We start from the raw sequence: 21,529 nt of genomic DNA on the forward strand, positions 1-21,529 counted from the left end.
AAACCCTACCAGGTGGTCTAATGCTAGCAAACACCTGAAACCTGCCACATCAGGCCCACTGAAAATTGCAGTAATTCTTTCTCTGTCCAAGCCTAATTGCTATTTCGGAGAAAAATCTCTGTTTTGACCATTTTTCCTGTCCCTTAGAAAAATGGTTCGGGAGTAGATTCAGGTGCTATTTTTGGTACATAAAATAAATATTTATTCTATTACATATATGTAAATGCACGGTGGAAATTTCACAAACTTAACTGTCTGACCTCGTATGTATTCTATAACTGTATGGTTAGATGGTTGCTACTACTCATTCTAGCTGCTTTAGATACCAAGTCAGCTTTACATACTCTAAAAAGTAGTCCATGGTCTCATAGATATTTAGTGACAAAGAAGCCTGTGGTTACACACTGCAGAGTTGCACCAAATTTGATACTAAAAAGGAGGAATCACTTGCTCTCAAGTGTAACCATTACTGAAAGAGAAAAGCCTGGTGTAACAAGAGTCATCTGTATAACACACGTGAATCACAGTAGGGTAAAATCTTACCTATGAAGTAAGATTTCAGGGGTGCTCTCTCCAGTCTGATTGATTAAATTACGATTAATTAAAAAATACAACAAAACTTAGTATTCCACAGTTAAAGTCTAAAATGCAAATACACCCAGGTAAATTGTTCTAAAACTTCATGAAAGGAGTCATTCAGATACTCCTTTCATGATTCTTGTAATATCTGTGAACAAATATTCTATCATTAATACAATAGTTTTCTTTTAATCAGCTCAACTTTGCCAACCTAAATTCATTTTTAGAATTGTCTTTGGAATTTTCTATCACCTCTGTGAATATCCAATATGACTTCTATTTAGCCAATGTCGCTTGCCATAAATAGAAGGAAACTTAAAGAAATTAATGCGACTAACCAAAAAATTGTTCTCTCACATACTCTGTAAATTATCTCATGTGTCACATGAAATACTGTAAGAAATCGTAGGTTTAAATTCACACTAAAGAGTAAATGAGTGATAGAATTCTCAACAGCCTCCTGTCCTGTCCTTTGATTAAAGGAAGAGGAGCCACTAAAAAGAGGAAAGAAGGGCACTGAGATCCTGAAAGAGCACGTGTGACCGCTCGGTCCTTGGGATGGGGTGGGATGGATGTCACAGCTATGCCAAGTGAGGCTACGAAAGAGCAGGCAGCAGCCCACCTCCCAGCTATTTCTATCTGGAGCTGCCCCTGCATCTGTGTCACGGAAGTCCACTGTTTGATGTGAAGGTCCTCCCCCACTTCTACGCACCATCTCTTTTAGACATACATGTCTGAGCTCACAAATTACCTGTCACAAAGAAATCATATGCTGTTCATAGGTCTCTTCATTGTGGCTGACAGTGCAGAACAAATGCCAGTCCCTGTGCTGAGACCAAATTCTGCAATCTTAATGGGCTCCCAATGGGAGGAGACCTAGAGGTCACCCCAATCACTCCTGCAAGCTCCTGAATTCTGCCGCTTCTTGCCACATTCACTACGAAGTGCAGGACGCCCAGCTCTCCCTACCCTCCTCTCCAATCAGATTCTCAATTCTCTGATGCTTCCCATTGCTCTTAACACCTAGCTCTCAGCAAAACAGGTGCCCAATTTATAGAAAAAGCGAGTGAGTGAATCTGAATGAATCAACCATAAATGAATGAATGAAGGAAAACAGATCAGCTTTGCAGAAAGGAGCATGTGCGAGCGTAAGGCACGCCCCCAAATTATCCCAACACTATCTGAAGTTTCACCAAGGAACATAGCACAGACCCCACCAGTACCACTCTGCCTTTTCAGAGAAATGACAAGTTCTCCTTCCCTTGCCCTAGCTGCACAAATATGCTGCACTCCCTCTTTTAAAGTACCTCCTTCTTACAAACGGTGCAATCTTGGTCAAGTTACTTAACCTCTCTGAACTTTTATTCCCTCAACTGTTAAATTCTGAAGAATAATATCTGCCCCATAAAATGTGATAAAGATTGAATGAGAGAATTCAAACAAAGTGACTACCACATGACCTGGATACATCATAAGCTAAAGATGCTGGATGCCTTTTGGACCAAGTCACAATACCACAATAAATATCAACGGCATAATGGTCCCACATGCTGTCATTCCTGCTATCTTGATACGTGTCCTGATATCTTCCCTGTTTGCCAGTATCAGAGTTTTTAATGCTTGCAGAGAAAATGGAGCCGGTTAGCAGGTCCCATTGGCATGAACAGTCCCAGAATCACGTGCATTCATAGATGCATCTTAACAAATGTCTCCTGGGTTGATGATGACCACAATTCAATCCTATTTTGAAGTCCCCTGCTTTTTCACTTCTCACTTTGAATCTCCTGTCCTTGTAATACCAATAGCGATTCCCTCATTTCTAAATCAGTAGGATGAGAACCTGCAGCCACAGGAAGGAAAGGTGAGGATCTGATGCTTGTAATATTTTTCAGACAGAAAACACTCTCCCAGTGCCTCTACCCAGGAAATGGTAAACTACTCTGACATCTCAGCTGTTGCCCCTCCAAGCAGATTCACACACCTCTCGGCTAACACCCCCTCCAGGCAGGCATCTAATCATGTTTACAGTTATTCATTATGACTGGCTATTCACAGATCGTGCCTTTGGTGTCAAACCAATGGCCCCGGAGTCCCCTAATCCAAGACAGCCGGAAGAAACAGACACACATTAAACAAGACATGGGTAAGAAAATCACATTCAGTTCCGTGAGATGGAGGGAGACTGAAGTGGACCTGCTAGAGTCCTCCAGGGCTCCAGTGTGGGGAGGCCCACAGCCAGCAGAGCGGAGCAAAACCCTGAGGTGCCTCAGCGTCAGAAGCCTTGCCCGAACAGCTTCTGTGGGGGTTTGCTAGCAAAGAGGTCAGCAAGGGAAAAGATGGATGCTTTTGCAGGGGAATCATCGGGAACCAGAAAGACCGGCAGGCATTCTAAGTGTCAGGGCACCTCCCTGACTCAGCTCCTGCGCGTCCATTGTGATTCCATTCACCTCTCTGAGGAAGACTCTCCAGGAACACCAAGGGGAGAAGTGCCCAAGGCCATCTGCAGTCATATAGACAGAGACTCACACAGGGAAGGGGCGACAATAACCTGAAGAGATGGCTTCAGTCCTCAGAACGCATGATGAACACTGTTTAAACAAGGGGAACTTGCAGTTCCTCAAACAGCATTTAGACACAGTCACAGCATCGGGAGTGAATCTAAGAACTCTAGAAAGGGCGGGCACATTTTCCCACTGACACAGCTGTACTGAAAAATCAACCCGTGGCTCTAAGGGAAATGAGAAAACACACTGTGGATTTCTAGCATGGCGTCCAATCTTCATTTTTGTGATCCCTCAATTCTCAGTTCAAGTTCAAGTATAAATAGACTTTTTTTTCCCCCTGAAGTAGGAAAAAGATTAAGTAGGCAGGATGCTTTCTGAGTTCTGCGTAGCATATGTTCCTAAGCTTTGCTTTTGTAGCGCTTATGGATTCATTCTGGAGTAGGGTTAAGCCGGAGCAAAGCAATTTGGCATGCTTGCATTAGCTTTATCAGAAGAAGCAAGTGCAGTCTGCAGGGGCCACCCTGACCCGAGCTGCGAGAAAGCTTCCTGGAACCCTGAGGGGGACGCTGATTATTTTCCTTACAGGGATGCTCAAACTGAGCCATGCTCCTTGCAAAGCAGTAAATGAGCTTCATGCAAATTATCCTTAGGAAAGTAGTGGCCCAGGGGACCCGAGTGATCATTATCACACAAACTTAATTTCTGACCAGCTTCCACAGTCACCGGCAATATGGGCAGCGCTATGGGTCAGCATTCCAATCCATCCCAGCCCGAGGACCACGGCCAGCAGATGGACTTTCCAAACCTGTACACCCACTTCTATATGCTGTACCCACATGACGGAATACAGCGCAGCCCTTAATGATGACGTGGTAGAAGCATTTTTATGTTAAATGGAAAAGCAGTATGTACCAATTTTTTTAAAAACAAATGTATCTACATAGAGAACTGACTGGAAAAAAATACCCTGAAATGCCATAGGAGGTCATCTCCAGGCAGTAGGATTATGAGCAACTTCTGTTTTCTTCTCTTTTGTGGATTCATTTCCCAAATATCCTAAAATGCAAATGCTTACTTTTGTAATCCAAGTAATTATAAAGTGATTTAAAGAGACAGGCTGGTATTTATGGAAAGGTTTTTCATGTGCTAAACAAGGAAGGATTGCCATTAAAATAGTATAATTGACCCGCACCTTTGAGGAAGCACTACCACATATCTCACATTCAACTTATCAGTACCGTCACTAACTACTTCAGTGCCTGCTGTATGCAGTGCCCTACAGTACTCAGCTAAATAACTAGTGACTAAGTTATTTACATCATTGGGACCCTACCAGTGTTACTAAACTTGGAGACCCTGAGAAAGCATTTAACAAGGGTGTTAATCCATCCACCTGCCCTATTGCCCACCTTCTCAGAGAAGCTCTCCCAATCCTGCCGGGCAGGATTAAGTAGAATTTAGAAGGCAACAGCCAGGTGGACCCTGTGCCCAGGCCACAGCTCATTCCAGCAGGAGTGGGGACCAGCCCTACATCAAGCAATCCAGAGACTTTCCCTCAGGGAAGAGGACTCGGAGTGTGGTAATTCTTGTGAGTCTCCAAGGACCCCTTGCAGGGGCAGCTGAGGCGGACGCGGCTGTGCAGGGCAGAGCAGAAAGCAGGGAGAAGCGTGGTGAGAGGTTGTGCCACTCCCGAGGCAGTTGCTGCGCTTTAGGATGGAGACACAGACAGACACTGCGGAGTGGACATGTTTATCCATTTATGGGCCCTGCTCCCGTTAGCTCTTGAGGGCCAACCACTTCCCGGTCCAATGCCTCAGGACTTTCTGGGTCCAACCTGCCTTCATATCAGTACAGGCACACCTCATTTTATTATGCTTCATAGATGCTGCGTTATTTATTTTTTTTTCCACAAAGGGGAGGCAATACCCTCCACCAGCAAAAAGATTACAACTGGCTTTATTGTGATACTTTATTGCTGTGGTCTGGAATCAAACCCACAGTATCTCAGAGGTGTATGCCTGTAAGCTGCCCTGTGGCCTTACAGTAAGTGCCCCATCTGTTGATGTTTGTTTCTTAAAAGCAAATGATTCCTAAGATATAGTTACAAGGGTCACAATGAGGAACCCTCATTCCCCACTCCACATGGCTATGGCTGATTCCCCAAGCCCCTTGTCCTTCCTTCTGATCTCAGCTAAAATATCATTAACTCAAAGCAGCCCTCCTGTTGTGTGGACCGTGAGGAGGTTTGCTCTGTTTTGCCTCCTATTGTTTCCTGAATAGGACTTAACATAACTTTTACTTACATATGTATTTATTGCCTGTTTAATAGTTTTCATCTGGCTCCCTCCTTTGAGTGTAAAACCACCAGCAGGGCCCACGTTTCCTGCACTTCGCACAGCATGTCCCTAGCGTATTACAGGTGGTCAATGGTGTTGAATGTATCAGTTAGTCAAGTACGTGAATACATACCCATTTATTCAATACACAAATAATCACTGAGCACTTAAAATTTGCAAGAACTGGTCCTTCTTCCATAAGGAATTAATGATTCAAAGAAGGACATTAGGTATATACGCAAAGACAAGAAACATCCACCCCGCAGGCATGGCTGACGGCCCATCCAACAGCCATCCCCTCTTCTGCCTTGCTGGGAAAACCCCAGTTTTACTGTGATGTCCTCCCTCCACAAAACCGTGTGTCCAGGGATGTGAGATTATTGCAGCTCAGGGATAAACTCTGATTAGTTCAAACCAGTGAGTGGGTTATAGCCGCTCAGATATCCATCCCGTTAGCCCCTAAGGCAGCCAGGCAGGGACAGGCCCAGGGCAGACAAGGCCCCCCGCCAACCCCCCCATTACACACACACACACACACACACACACACCAGCCACCTCTAGCTGTGAGCAGCCTCTTCTATTTACTTAATGTGCTGATGAAATGTTACCATTTTCTATGTGTACCATGACAAGAACAAACTTAGACTGAAGAGCACCAATCTAAGCCAATTAAATTAATCCCACCCCATGTGCCATTGTCTGATATAGGAAAGAGAGTGTGGTTGCAATCAGCCAAAGGGAACCTGCGGAGAAGCCTGCTAGAAGCATTACAGGAAAGGTCCCTTGCTTATAAAAAGGGACACACGAGAACAGACATCCTCTCATGCCAAAGAAGGTTACCATATGTGCAGATGGATCCCCAAAATGAAGCAGCCACCTTAGAACCATGAAGGCAGCCAGTCTGCGGACCATGTCAACACACTGAAGATGACAGAAGAAAAGAGCAAGAATTGGAAACTTTAATGGCATTGTTGAGCCACTATACTAACAAAACCTATAGCTGCCCCCCTCAGGATGTCTCATTCTTTAACATAATTCATTTTCCTTATTCTGACGGGTTTCATTTTGTGTCCAAATGTAAGGTGGTAAAGAAATTCACAAAATAATTGACAATGCTTAGCAATCTGTCAACAGCATAGAGTTCAAAATCCTCTCCCTGCTGCACAGTGACAACCATCAAAGGCACCCTGGTAAGTCACCAGTTGCTTGGCACCCGGGAAAAGTGGATTGAGGTTTGATTCCAGACATTCAGAGCCAGGGTTCTGTAATGCCTTCCCATCAATCATGACATCCATGGGACTCAGCACATAGACACAGCAAGGGTGGGAAGCTTTTTGTTTTTAATTCCCTTATTGTTTAAACCATTTTGAATTGACATTTTGATTATTTGCAGCCAAAACCATCTTCACCGATAAATCTATCTTCACATAATTAGCAGCAAATTTATGTGACTGCCTTTGAGCAATAGACTCAGGAGAAAATGGTGCAGAGATTCATAATTCTGTCCACATTCCTCCAAATCTTCAGATGCTGGGTCTTACGTGAATTTTTCTCGAAAAGTTAGACAACTGAGATGCCAGGAAAAGAATTAACCAAGTGACCATCTGACACTCTCTCCATCATGAAAGTCACATCGCACCCTAAGAATGCTGATGCAAAACCTTGTCTCTGGAGAGTTGGGGGCGGCATAATTTAAAAATACCGATTTTTCCTTTTGTTATCCCTTCTGTGTCTATTTTTCAATTTCTTATCTCAAGAACGTCCACAGAGTTCTCATTCTCTGTGTTTCAGGGGCATGCCCAGAAGCAGAAAATACTAGAAGGCAATCTCTAACTCCACCAAATCTGGCCTTCACTAAGGGTTTTTCTTTCAAAAGCCTAAATTCATGGAAGGGCATGTGCTAGATACCAGCAGAAAGGAGAGAGAGAGAGAGAAGACAAGTTTGGGTTGCTTTGTCTTTTTTTAAACTGTTTTATTTCCTTTGATCTTGTTTAGGTGGAACTGGGCTTTCCTGATATCGGGGAGAAGCTGGAGGTTTTCCAGTTCCTTAAGCTAGTGTAGGCTGGTACCCTGCTCCCTGGCAGACCTCTAGAGAGGTGACAGGACTTTTGATGGGGATGGTGAGGGGATGCTGGGAAAATGAATATTGGGGTCTTAAAGGCACAAAAGAAGATCTCATCTTCCTTTGCAGACACAGCAGGGCCATCTAATACTGCAAGGGCAAGGAGCCTCTCAGGATGTCCAGCATGGACTAAGGCTCACAGCGCCTTTTCCTGAATGTTCTGTGCTATGGCAGACCTGCAGCACTTCTGACCAATGACACTAAGTGAGCAGAAAGCTCAAATGCCACTAACATAGGACTTCCCAATATTTAGGGGGGAAAAAAATGTATATATTTATATTCACGTAATAAATGTATATATTTATATTCATGTATAATATATAATATACAAAATCATGTATGCATGCATAATTAAAATTCATTCATGCAACATTCAAAACAATTTTTGAAAAGTAAACCTTTAAATCTGAATTTAAACTCAGTTTATATTTTTAACTGGCTTGACATGACATGAGTTCCCAAAGATACCACACTTACTGGGCCAAGTTCCCGCTAATTATTCAATATATTCTTGCAAGTCCTGCTACCTTAGAAAAGGAAAATTAACTGTTACAGAGACAGTGCCATAGCTGGGAACATTACTGAATATTTTCAAAACATTCAAATAAAAGGCAATAACAGAATGCTTTTATTTTAATTCTCTCTAAATAATGTCACACCCATTCATGAGAAGTGATAGTATTTCGCTCAATGTGCTGGGAATTAATGAAGACTGAATACAAAGAAGTGCCCCATATGCATGGCACTTTACCTAACTAAGATTCCCAAATAATACAAAAGCATTTCCAACTCACAAATGGGATATGATGTGAAAATGTTCTTGGAGGAAATCTCTAATAATCCTTACCGACTTCAGAGGGTGCTGGGAAGCTGTATTAACACCAAAGGAACACTTTTAGATCTTCAAGTAAATGGACTAGAGAAATGCAAAGTATTATTATTACAGTTCTGAAATAATTTCACACCTAGGGATGAGAAAAGCCCAGGCCAAATTTTACTGCATCTCTCCTGCCAGACAAACAAGAAATGCCAGTCACAAGCCTTGTGGGAGAGGGGAGGATGGAAACCAAATAGAACAAAGACATCAAAGTTTCTCTTTTACTTGTATTCCCCCTAGATGTCATTTTAGAGGACTTTCAGGAAAAAAATGAGTCCCTTTAAGGTCAGGGTTAAGTACAGGGACAATGTTCTCGTTTCTTATTTATTTATTTTTTGAAGAGCATTCAGGACACGTAAGATAGAAAATAACCACAACATATACAGACACTTGCGGTAAGAGGACGTCTGAGGTTTGCACCCACTGCCAGGGCTACCCATGTGCCGTCACGTTTTTCCTGGTTAGAACACATGTAAGACGGGAGAACAATGGGCCTTCAGGGCCGCACTTTCAGAGAAAGCAGCTCATGGCCCAGGGTCTCAGTGCTTTTATACCAGATCAAGTGACGACCAGCTGAGCTGGGGAAAAATAAAGAAATAACTTTGTCCACTTCTATGGGACACAGGTCCTCCCAAAGCACTCGCCAAACTTAAAAATGGCCAGATAAATCATTACCTGTGTCACCCACCAGGGCAAGCTCACCCAGAACACCAAAAAGCCACTGCTCTAAAGGATACCACGATTTCTACTCGGCTACTGATGGAGGCGGTGGGGAGGATGATGGTAACCATGACAATTATGGTAATGGTAGGATACAGAATATAAGTTTTCAAACCCTGCTGATCAACGGTATCTCCTGTGGAGCTTTTGAAAATACAGATTCTTGGTCCCCACCTCATATCTACTGATTTTGAAAGTCTGAAGCTAGCACTCAAGTTCTGTTTTGGTTTGGTTTTTCCCTTTTCTTTTTTTTTTTTTTTTAATGTAGCCGTGAAGATAACAACTGAAGTGACAGTGTTTATAAATGTCATGACTAGGAATGCAGGCTTTGTAGACAGATTGGCTGGAGTCTAACCCCAATTCTAACACTTATTAGCTGTATGGCTGGACAAACTATTTAGCCTTAAGCCTCAATTTCCACATCTACAAAATGGAAATGCTATTACTATCTACCTCTAAAGGTAGATGCTTAGGAAAGTAAGTGAACTTATAAAAGCATATTAGTTAATTCCAAGGAAGACAAAAAGTCATATGCTAAAAAAAAAAAAAGAAAAAAAAATTACCAACCAGGTGTAAATATTACATATTGATTTAAACAAAAATTGTGAAATGATTATGTTAGACTCTGAGGACCAAAAGTGGTAGGAGTGAGGAGTTTCAAAGAGCTATTGCTAAAATTGATATATCAGGGAAAAAAACAGTATAAGCACATTATTTAGAAATAAACACAAGAGTTGAAAGATGCCAATTCTGGGGGAGGGCTCAGAAGAGAGCGAGAAAGGTAGAAGGAGGGGGAAGGTATCAGGTTTCTCATTTTTTGCTTTTTAGTGCTGATTTATTCAAATAACATAGATACATTGCTTTGATAAAAATAAAAATGAATTTTTAAAAACCATTCATAACATGTATAATATTAGATGTTTTATATACTAGGATTAATGTAAAGCTTTTCCACTTATCAAAACTTGCTTTTTAAAGAACTGATTGACTTAATCCCCCCAACTGTACCACCAAAATGTCCAGTTCTTGAAAGTGTACAATAAACACTACGTCCCTGGCACGCTGTAAATCCTAAAAAGATATTTGTTGAATTGAACTGAATTGCATTGAATTGATTTGAATTGAGGATGGCAGAAAGAAATACAAAGAAAGAAGTTCCTTTGTGTAATTAAGGTCACAGCAGGAAAGAGACAGCACTTTCACCTGGGGTAATTGAGGTGGATTTCATGAAGGATGTGGGCAAGATTAAGGGAAACCAAGAAGGGACAGTCCAGTACCCTGAACTTAGCAAAAATAAAACCATTGCCACCTCAGACTTAAAGGAGAAAGGGAAGTAACAATTACCAGATGGTGGAAAGAGCTGGAGCTGCAGAAGAGAAGCTCCCAACAGGAACTGTGGGCTCCCTTCGAGGAATACAGCCCGACAACCACTAGTGCTGCAAGAAAGGGAGGGAATAACATTCTAACCTCGAATTCTCCGATTTTCGCCCAGTGCCTTGCATTGGCTAATCCAACGGAAAGCTGGAGAGCAAGGGGTTGCAGGAAATGACGACCACAAAGTTAGCCCTGGAGCACAGGGCCTTTCAGAGAGAGCGGCAGGAGGCACCAATAAAAAACATGCAGCAGTAGCACAGTACGAAGAGTTTTGTTTCTATTTTTGTTTTGTGATTTACCTCCTTTTCCTACTCAGCCTCATAAAACAAGCCCTTGGTTTTTCAATCGGTTTAATAAATATATGTGGCATAATGACAGTAACAATTAATAATAATACATTGATGTGATGCAGCACTTTACAACTTGCTAAGCACTTTTAGGTACATTATCTTTACGCCATCCTCAGAACAGCCCTATGCAGGAGACAGGGCAAGCGTTGTCCTGATGTCACAGGTGAGGAACCCAAAGCCTTAAGAAAAGTTAGATATGTCACTCAGAGTCATAAAGTTGACAAGCAGTGGAGCCCAAAGTGGAAGGGCTGTTTCCAAACACTTCAGCTAAGGTTCTTCCCATCATAGAGTGGGGCTGTGCTATTTATTCACAACAATAGTACAAAATTGATGTCCCTGAGAAACAAAGCATTAACCAGCTTTGTTCTAGCCACTGCACAGAACACAGGAGTAGTCAGCAGACAAGACACAAGGGGAAATAGAGCAAACTTGCCCATTCCATTCTCAGAAAACCACAAGCAATACCAGAGACTGAAGTCATTGAGTTTTCAATCACATTTGACACACCATTGAAAAGAAAGTGTTCAGTAGGACGAGAAAAGTGTTCAAAAGGAGAATAAAAATTCAGAGAAAAGTAGAAAAATATTTGAAGAGTTAAGTTTTGAGATGCTGGGGTAAGAAGAAGGAAACCACAGTCCCTTCACAATCCCGATGCCACAAAGAGACCAGAGCCCCAGAAATTGGAAGGAGTGACCTCTCTGCTTCTCTTCTCATTCCCAACGCTACCCCCACATACACATACATTTTTTGAGACACTGGAGAACCAGCCGAAAGCGACTTCTTTTTACCAAACACAGGAGTAGTGTAGAGTCCAGCAAAATAGTCCATTTTTGAAATACTAATTGAGAACTCCGTACCTTTTGTAATCTGCTGCAAAACGTTCGGCTACTTACACATGATGGAAGAAAGTGGTGAATGGTGTTTTAATAGTAAACCTCCAAACACATCCCATTTATTCCAAATCCAGCTCTATAATGTTTAAACTACTCCACCAGTTAAGGTTCTATGGATGCAAACAGAAACCAAGTGGCTAACTTAAGGATTACTGGAAAGAAATTGGAGGCTCAGTGAGTTCGTGGCAGAAAGGCAAATAAGGCTTGGAGACCATCAATGGCCGAGACAGACATGAAGGCTGGAAAATGGAAACTGCTACAGAGGTCTCACTGCAGGTACGTCAGGCAGAACGCCCACTGCAAGAAAAGAGAACCCCTTAGCTCAAGATTCCAATGCCAAAGAAGGAGCAGCCACTTCACCAAGCTTGTGGGTCATACACCCATCCCTAGGCTGAATGTAGGCCCCTGAATAGGCCCCCTGTTACAGCTCCACCAGTCTAATAACCTCGAAAGGAAATAAAGGTGCTATTAGGAAAGGAAAACAGACACAAGACAGGAAAAAAAGGGGGGGGGGGGCTTTCTTCAATAATTCCTTAAGAATCTAATTAGCTAGCAGATCACTACTTTCTTAAGATGATGTATATTAATTAGTAATGGCCCACACACAGCCAAAAAAAGTGTTTGCCCCGATGCCTACAAAACTTCAACCTGACAACTTTTTACTTCCAGAGACCTCACTTCTCATATTACCTGAAAGTTATCTTTCCATTTGATTCCTAAAGACAAAGCAGAATTGGCGCTTCTTTAGTAACAACATGCTTATTTCAGAAATATTATCCTGAACCTTCCAAAAAGAATAGACTTCTCAGAATACGTAATGAATACCTTCACAAGGATGCTAAAGCTGCTGCTGCTGAGGGTGAAGTAATAATACCAACAGGTGCAGCAGCAGCAGCTAACATCTACTGAGTACTTACTGTGGTCCAGACCTGTTCTAAACCCTTGACACATAATACCATTTAATCTCCACAACCACCTTATTAAGAAAACAATATTATTATCCCCATTTCACAAATGAAGAAACTGAGACATAGAGGGGTTAAATAAGGTGTCCATGGTCCAATCGCTAATAAAAGCCAAACCAGGGCTAACTCCATGTCTAGCAGCAGAATACCAATATAGCAAAGGATTTTCATTGAGAATAGAGGAAATGGACTGTACCGGTGTGAAAACATCCCCAAGAGGAATGAGAGGACCATAATTACATGTAAAGATTGCAAGGTTCTGAAGATTGCTACATCACCACTAATACCAATAATTTATGAGAATTTCTTTCTAAAGCTTGCAAGTACTGCTTTATTTCAAGATGTGGCTCGATGGTCCAGAGACATGTAAGTTATATGGCTGAAAATAAGAATTATCGACTTCTTAAGATAGTTTTTTTCTCCACTAGTGGTCAACCATTACAGAAAAATCCTAAGCAAACCAGCTTTCATGCACAGAGCTTAGCCAGCCCAAAGCAAATTCTCAAAACAGTGTTTTCACAGCTCATGTTTTGATTATTCAAAAGGGGTTTTCTCCAATTTCCCTGTAAACTTCTTTTTCACCCTCAAAATAAACATTAAAAATTCAGCCCCAGAAGTAGATTTGTCATAAAGTTAGGAATAACTTAAAATATAAGGCAAATCAAAATGGCTTTTCAACTTTACCTAAAGTGGTCACAGTCATGATTGCTATAATAAAAATGACAGAAAAGAACCTAAAATTGTCAAAAACATAATTGATGATGAAAACAAAGGTATAATTATGGCATATTTCACCCTGACCACCGAAGACTCTTGATGAAACCGCAGCCTTATAATTCCCCAGAATGAATTCTTTAAATTAAAATACTTCATGCAGAACAGAAATTAAACAATGAATCAAAGAACAATGCTGTACAGCGTTAGAGCTGTACAGCGGTACGCGTATAAATATACCTAGCAAAAAGGAAACAATTACATTTTTCCATGTAAAAACCAACTCCATTGTAATGTTTCACACGAGGCCGAGTAGGTACTTTCCCCATTGCTTTGAACTTGGAAGTTCATTTCCTGTAACTCACTTATGGTCCACAGTGACTGGGGTGGAATGAAATTAGCTACACCAAACAGGCTGGCTTTCTTCTTTCCACAAAACAAGCTCCTCCATGGGACTGCCCAACTGACTTTCATGATAAATTTCATCCAACACAATTGAAATGCCACTCTGCATTTTATCTTAAATGCTTTATCTGGCCAGCTGGTTTTATTTAACTATTGACCAGAAGAGGTACAACAGCATTCTTTTTCCATCTAGCATTAATCTTAGTAAACTTAGCACCATCGGAACATCTTAACTGCTGAGAAGAAAGCAAAAGTCAGCAGGCATACAATTGAATTTGGGTACCCTCAGCACATCATTTTCTTTCCTCCTGCTCTCTGCTAACTATTGCTTAGCGCTTTTGCCTATGAGAGAGGGCAAGCAGATGGTTAAGGAAGTTGTCCTGTCAGCTATATCTTTAATCCTAGTCTTTAAATCTCCGAATAGAAGAAAAATCAATGTTGTAAAGGCAATGTTTGTCAAGGCCATGTAATAAATACACTTACCTTTACACACTATTCTCAATGGATTCCCTTCTTTGCTGAGCTTCAAAGCTACAAAGAGATAAAAATGAAAGCACTGAGTTATCTGCGAATAAAACACCAAATGTTTTCTCTCCATGTCTCTAAGTGGAATTTCCATATGCCGTGGTATGTGGTGCTAGCCAAATCAACCATTGATAAAACTTGTGCCTCATGCCTCTCACACAAGAGGACAGTAAAAAATACAGTCATAAACTGAAAACGGCACACATGTCTACCCAGAATTGAATCACACAAACCTGGCCAGATCTACAGTCAAATCTTTTGGGATGTGAACGCAACAGAATAGGAATGGCTTATAAAGTAGCGAGATGAAAATCAAATGAAACGTTATGCAACATACTCAATCTGACCGAACATTTATTTTATTTCTTTTAGTGTCATCTTTCTTGCACACTCTATTTCCATTTCCCTGCAAAAGTTTTACTTGGGGGAGCTTATTCCATTTGTATGAGGCACATGATCCTCCCAATCCAGACCTCAGCACTTGTCCCGTGAGTGCAGTAGCTGCCCTTATGCTTATCCATAGGGGGCACGTTCCAAGACCCTCAACGGATGTCTGACACTGCAGATAGTACTGAACCCTATAGGTACTATGTTTTTCCCTACACATGCATAACATGACACAGTTTAATTTATATTTTAGGCACAGTAATGGATAACAAAAATAACTAATAAAATAGAACAATTATAACAATATACTGTGATAAAAGTTACATGAATGTGGTTTTTCTCTCTCAGCAAACTAGCATAAATTTCTTCTTCTGTCTTCAGAATTTCACAAATAGAAGATGCATTCTTACTGTAGATGTTAGAAACCTAGCATATGATTTTTTTTTTCTTTCCTTATTAGGTCGAGAACTTTTATCTTTTAACTTAAAGGAAGACTATCTGGCTTCTCTTTAGCATATCTGAAATGCCAGCATCACTCTCTTGTGCTTTGGGGCTGTTATTAAGTAAAAGAAGGGCGACTTGAACACAAACACTGCCAAGATGACAACAGCCAATCTGACAACCTACCTGGCTACTGAGTGACTAACAGGCAAGGAGCGTCTACAGCGTGGAGATGCTGGACAAAGGGATGACTCACGTCCCGGGCAGGATGGCACAAGATGTCATCACACTGCTCAAAACGGTGTGCAATTGAAAACTTATGAATTGTTTATTTATGGAACTTTCCATTTAATATTTTCAGGCCACTGTTGACCTCAGGTTAGTGAAACCACAGAAAGTGAAAATGTGGATAAGGGGGGAACTACTGTATAGATGTGCAAGCTTACAGGTTGGACCTCCCTTTCTCAAGGTAGCATGTAGCCTTCTCTCAGTAGAGAGAAACTTCACAAAACAGAGGAAGCCACACTTGGCATTTCATATCAAATCCTGACATGTTAAATTAAGCTCCCTGTGACCAAAACATATTGTGTACAGACCACACACATGAGAAGAGATGTGGTAAGTCAGAGTTGCTAAGCAACAGAAATAAGTTAAGGTTTCAAGGGGCTGATTCTATAGCTGTCCACCATTACTCATATGGTGACTCCATGGTCAAAAATAATTGGAATGTGCCTCATTCTTGGCTACGTCCTAACATTTTGTAAAGGTATAGTAGTTGGGAACGGCCAACGCCCCATGGTTTTCCCTCCCCTTCAATGTCCTAAGCAACTGCTTTAGCCCTTGCTGGGCTATTTGCCTCCACATCCCCCTATCCTACCATAGAACCCATCATCACTGATGCATGACCACCAAAGAGTAAGGCCAGACTTCTGGGCTGTGAAGTAAATCTCAGAATATTAATGAGGGAGATAAGGCCCCTCCATGCAACAACATCGTAAGTTTCTCCTTCCCCCTGTGTTATGTGAACTGCAATAGAGTTGGGGAGGACATAATTGGGGGAAGATTAAATAGTGTAATGTTACATTTTGTAAAATCTGAAAAATTTATTGTTTGACGACATAGAGACTGTATATCCCTTCCCACTTCAAACACACAGAAATGCTAAACAAAATTTTAAACATATATATTTCAAATTATATACATAATATATATTTAAAATTTTATACATATAATAGATTTAAAATTGTAAATATATATATACATATATATGTATATATGTATATATATATGTACATATACACACACATAGCCAAGCTCAAAATAAAGGGAGAAGACCAATATCAAAAGCTAACGAATATAAATTTTTTAGAACGAAAGACATGAAGAAATGGATTTTTTTTAAACCTTGCTATGTGATGTTTATAAGAAACACATCTAAAACATAAAGAGAGTTTGAAAGGAAAAGACAGAAAACTATACACCAAGCAAACAGGAACTAAAAGAAACCTGGTGGAAATAAGTTAATATTAAGCAAAATAGATGTTAGCAATAATATAACAGAAATTTGCATTGGCTATCTATTGCTATATAACAAAATACCCAAGAATTAATGACTTAAAAATACTAATTTATGATCTTTTATGGTTTCTACGGAACAGGAATTCTGACAGGGTACAAAGAGCTAGCTTCTCCGTGTGCTACAACGCCTGCGGCCTCAGCTAGACCTGCAGGCCGGGTCCGAATCATATGAAGGTCATTCCCTCCACTGTCTGCCAGTTGTCACTGAGGGTTCGCTGAGACCGTAGTTGGGGCTATCAGCCGACATACCTACTCGTGGCCTCTCCGTGTAGGTCTCATCACAACATGGTAGCTGCGTCTCAAACGCAAGAGTTGCCAGAGAGAGTGCCAAAGCAGAAGCTGTATTCCTTATGACGTAGGCTTGGAAGTCACATTAACACCATTTATACAGCACTCCACTGGTCAGTCACAAACCCCCACCCAGATTTAAGGGAAGAGAACAAAGATCCCATTTCTCAGTGGGAGGAGTGCCAGTTACATGGCAAGAAGAGCGCATGGGAATGATACATGTGTTGGTGCAACAACGTTTGGAAAGTGCAATCAGCCACAGCATTCTTTACAAGTACACATGGAACATAAGCTAAAATGGACTACACATTAGGCCACAAAGGTAGTCTCAACAATTATTTAAAAAACAGCACACAAAGCTCTCTGATCACAGTACATTCAAGTTAGATATCGATTATGAAATGAGATTTTAAAACTATGTTTGAAGATTACAATCTTTATGACAGTTTCCCTTTCTGAGTTGAGGTTAAACAAGGCTGTGGAATGAACATCACTGCATGAGGGTCCGCATCTAAAGTCAACGATCACTAGTTTGGTTGTAGATACATTGAACTTGACATGCCTGAGCGACATCTAAAAGAAAGGTCCAGGTAGAGTTGGACATGTGTGTCTGTAGTTCAGAGAGGGGCTTTGAATTGGTGAGTTACTTCCAAGTAGGAAGTAACTTCCATTGTGAGTATGGATGTGAAGGTCCAGGGAGATACTAATAGTACAAAGGAGGAAGAGAAGCAGGCGTAGGACTGATCCTTGAGGAAGTTCAACATGTAACAGTTGTGTTGAGAAGGATGAATACCATATAAGAGACAGGACAGTTTTTAGAACAGCAAAACAAAAACCTTAAGTGTCACGAAAAGGTCAAGTGATATGAGCACTAAAAATGCCCAATGTGAAGGTCATTGAGGAACTCAACGAGAACTGTTTTGTGGACTAATAGAGACAGAATACAGCTTGGAGTTGGTTGAGAAATAAGAGGAACTCATTAAAATGAAGACTGAATAAGGACAATCCTAAACATGTCTGGGTGTGAAGGGGAGGAAAGAGAAGAGCAACTGGGGGAGGAGAAAGGACAGACAGAGGGCTTCTTCGTATAGTTTGTAAACAGAACCTGAGTATATGTCAAGCTGATGAGAAGATCCAGTTGAGACAAAGGGGCTGAGAGCAGAAGAGTGAGAAAGGGTACTAAAAGTTCCCAGAAAGTCCAAAAGGAAAGGTAGATGTTGGGACAGGTCTTATTCAGAGCTTTGGTCTTACCCTAATCATATAAGGCCCTGTGATAGGCACGTATACTATTATCTTATATTAATTGCTCCTGTGTATATGTTTTACCACCTTAATTAGTGTTTGCACTCTCAAAACCTAAGCCCTTTATGGTTCAAACCAAGCACACGCTGCCCATGCATTGTGAGCCCCAGATTCTATACCAGCACCAAATAGTGACTCTGTGAAAAATGACGTCCACGTGGCTTCTACAGTCTTTGTGTACATCTCTAGTGCCTGAACATTTGTCCTTGTATGTATGTTAGGTACCTGAAGTAAGGGCTATGCAGGACCAGAGAACTCTTGTTCCAGTGCCCAAAGTACATATCTCTGGACAAAAGTCAGGAAGAGCCATTCAAACTAGTCCTCTCTTTCCCACGTTTGCATTGGCCCGAAAATCCAAAGGCCTAACTTCTACAGCTCATGAAAACATTTTCACTTGCAGCTGCAATGCATTCATTATACCACTTTCCACTCCCCTCATGTCTAACTTACCCCCATTTTGTTCTAGAGCAGATACTTTATAACCTTCCCATGACCTCCTGCAAGACAGATTAAATTTAAATGACTCCAAATAGTTTGGGCCTCGGCTGTCCTAAAAGACATAAACATGGGAGCAGAGCAGTACAGGGGAACAACAAACCAATTTTTCCTGGTGGGTTTTTAGAAGGTAGCCACCCAGAAAATCTTTGACCAACCCCAAGCCCCTCACTCCATTATCCAGCCCGCAGCTCTCTTACAAACCAGTCTGAATTTAAACAAACATCTTTCTCAAATATAGAAACCTCTTTTGATTGCGATTCATCTCTCCCAACTGAACCCTATGTCTGGGAACCGTCCAATTGCACCTTCCCTCCGACAACACTGCCATGAATGGAGGGAACCCTGACACTGTGGCATGCTGCAGCCCTCACATGACTTGATGGCCACATGAAGGGGTTGGTTATTGACCTTAAGTCTTGAACAATTATGTACACACGTAGGACAGGAGTCTGTTCACGCAGGAATGAAGACAAGACACTAGAATGAAGACACTGAATAAATTGAGCTCTCTTGTTGGTTCTTATGCTATGTTCAGTGAGCTGTTACTGCAGACAAATTATTTCAACATTCTTTCAAATGATAGCCAATTTTCAACCAAGAGAAGATGCTTAGACCTTTTTTCTACATGTCGGTGAAAACCAGGCAGTTGGAAAACATAGCCCTGGTTAAACTACCTGATGATAAATGAATGTTTTAAACACAAGGAATTATTTGAAAATCGACCACCTGATTTAAACCCTCACAAGAGACAGCAGCAAAGACCCCCAAAAACCTGACCCTTCTCAAATATATTCCTACAAGTTTTATTTCATTTTATATGTATTTCTTATGGAGTATTTTCAGAATTTGTGAAACTCTAAGATATAGAGTTCGAAGAGGTGATCAAAATAATTCTTAGTTTTATTATTCACCTGGAAAACTGATCAATGTTGTCAAAAATGTATGTGAAAATCTTTCCACTGGACCGTAATTATGACAAAGATACAGACCACATTTATACTGTTCCTTATTGAATCCACAGCCTCTGGCATATAACATACACTCAATAAAACTGGCTTAATAAAGGATTATAAGTTTGCATTATTATGAAAATTGGAAACTGACAGAATTCTTAAGCTAGGGGTAGTTTTACTTTTACTTTTGTACTTGTTTTTTCCTGTTCTTATTTGTAATCTAGGCTTTCATAAGATGAAAAGATTTTTCTCTATGGAAGCCTACCATTCTGTGGCCAAAGATACAAACACATACCCAAAACCACGCACCCACAACACAGCACACTGTCACCACACCTGTTCGATGCCGTCATATTTGCCAGGCATTGGTAAAGTAAATTTGCCAAGTAGCATGAGCTCTGAAAATTCATTAGGTGACATCTAAGGAGCAGAATACCAATCAGCCAATAATTAGCATCTTAAAATTCACAGAGTTAGAGACAAATCAAATTCCATGAAATCTCAAGGAGCATGACCCTGGCCGAGTTGGCGACATCTCGAGGAGCATGACCCCGGCCGAGTTGGCGACCTCACTATGAGGTCAGTGGCTTTGTCTGACCAGCCAGACGGGACTGGGAAGTACCATGGCGATCTAATCCCAGGGGGAGACACTCTGACAATATGGCATTTGCACAGGATGCCCTAACGTGGCCCCGGTATGTTTTCTCAGAATGAGATGACATTTCAAGTCAAATAGCTCTGCTCCCAGCAGCACAGACCCTCCCCAAATTCTAATATAACCTGAATTTGAGAAAAAGAGGGTCATCTCAGAGAGCAACTGAGGTTGTATAGACGCAATGCTAAAATAATCAATTTTTAAGGAAGGTCAAGCCAGATAGTTGGTGTTTCACCTCATTTGTTATCATCCCATCATTACATAGACCTCAGATAGCCTGAGTCTAAAAAACATAAAATCCTGTTCGTGGAGCACCCACGCCCGGCACTTTTCAATGAATGCGAAAACCAGTTAGAAAATTGTGCTACCAAGAGGTACGGAGAGTGAGGACCAGGGCGCTATGTCATCACGCGATCCCTGCTGCCTGGAACTGCAGTCCACACGCAAGTGAGTCCAGGATGTACGGCCACTGCTGTTACTGCTGCTTGCAGCCTATCTGAGGTCACCTTTCTTACACGGCTGACTCATTCTGAAGAAAAACACAGAGCGGTCGGAGAACACCAACTCCACATTGCCCACGTGACTTGGGGAAAACATTCTTAAAAGGAGTTCAGACTGAACTCCAATGAGACTGCCCTGCCCTTGGGGCAAATGCTCTGCCTCCACCTGTGGCCCGTGTGTGCCTGTGGGAAGAGCTCCACCCAAGCCAGGCCCCCACTCCACTGCAGGGTCAGACGGCAGCCTGTGCCTCTCCTGGCTCCTGGCCGAATGCTCGGCTGGCCCAGCTACGTCACTGTGCGGAGGGAGTCTGGTTGTGCCCTCCTCTGAACTCTCCATCTGGAAGAGTCCCTGGCCTCCTTCCCTCTCATTTTTAATCTGACAGACACTGCTGGACAGGAAAGCTCAGAGCACACCAAAGTTCATCTTCCCTTCCCCGCTTCTCGGTTGGCATAATCGCAGGGGCAGAACGAGGTTGGCATGGTCCAGGATGCGAGGAATTAAATGAGGGTCCCTGACCACTGGGCCACATTAGTCCTGCCATCCAAAGTCTTAATTAGTCCTT

General features: G+C 41.7%; 1 protein-coding gene across 7 annotated transcripts in view; it reads right to left on the bottom strand.

Moving 5' to 3' along the window:
- FHIT (fragile histidine triad diadenosine triphosphatase) overlaps positions 1-21,529 on the bottom strand; it is a 1,368,446-nt gene that overhangs the window by 1,322,619 nt on the left and 24,298 nt on the right. For all 7 annotated transcript variants that reach the window (XM_019728377.2, XM_074313199.1, XM_019728375.2 and 4 more), the window contains exon 2: positions 14,323-14,370. The gene's annotated coding sequence lies outside the window, so the exon portion shown is untranslated. The remainder of the gene's footprint in view (positions 1-14,322; positions 14,371-21,529) is intronic.

This window comes from Rhinolophus sinicus, linkage group LG10 (assembly GCF_036562045.2).
Source record: "Rhinolophus sinicus isolate RSC01 linkage group LG10, ASM3656204v1, whole genome shotgun sequence".
In the NCBI taxonomy this organism is placed as follows: domain Eukaryota; kingdom Metazoa; phylum Chordata; class Mammalia; order Chiroptera; family Rhinolophidae; genus Rhinolophus; species Rhinolophus sinicus.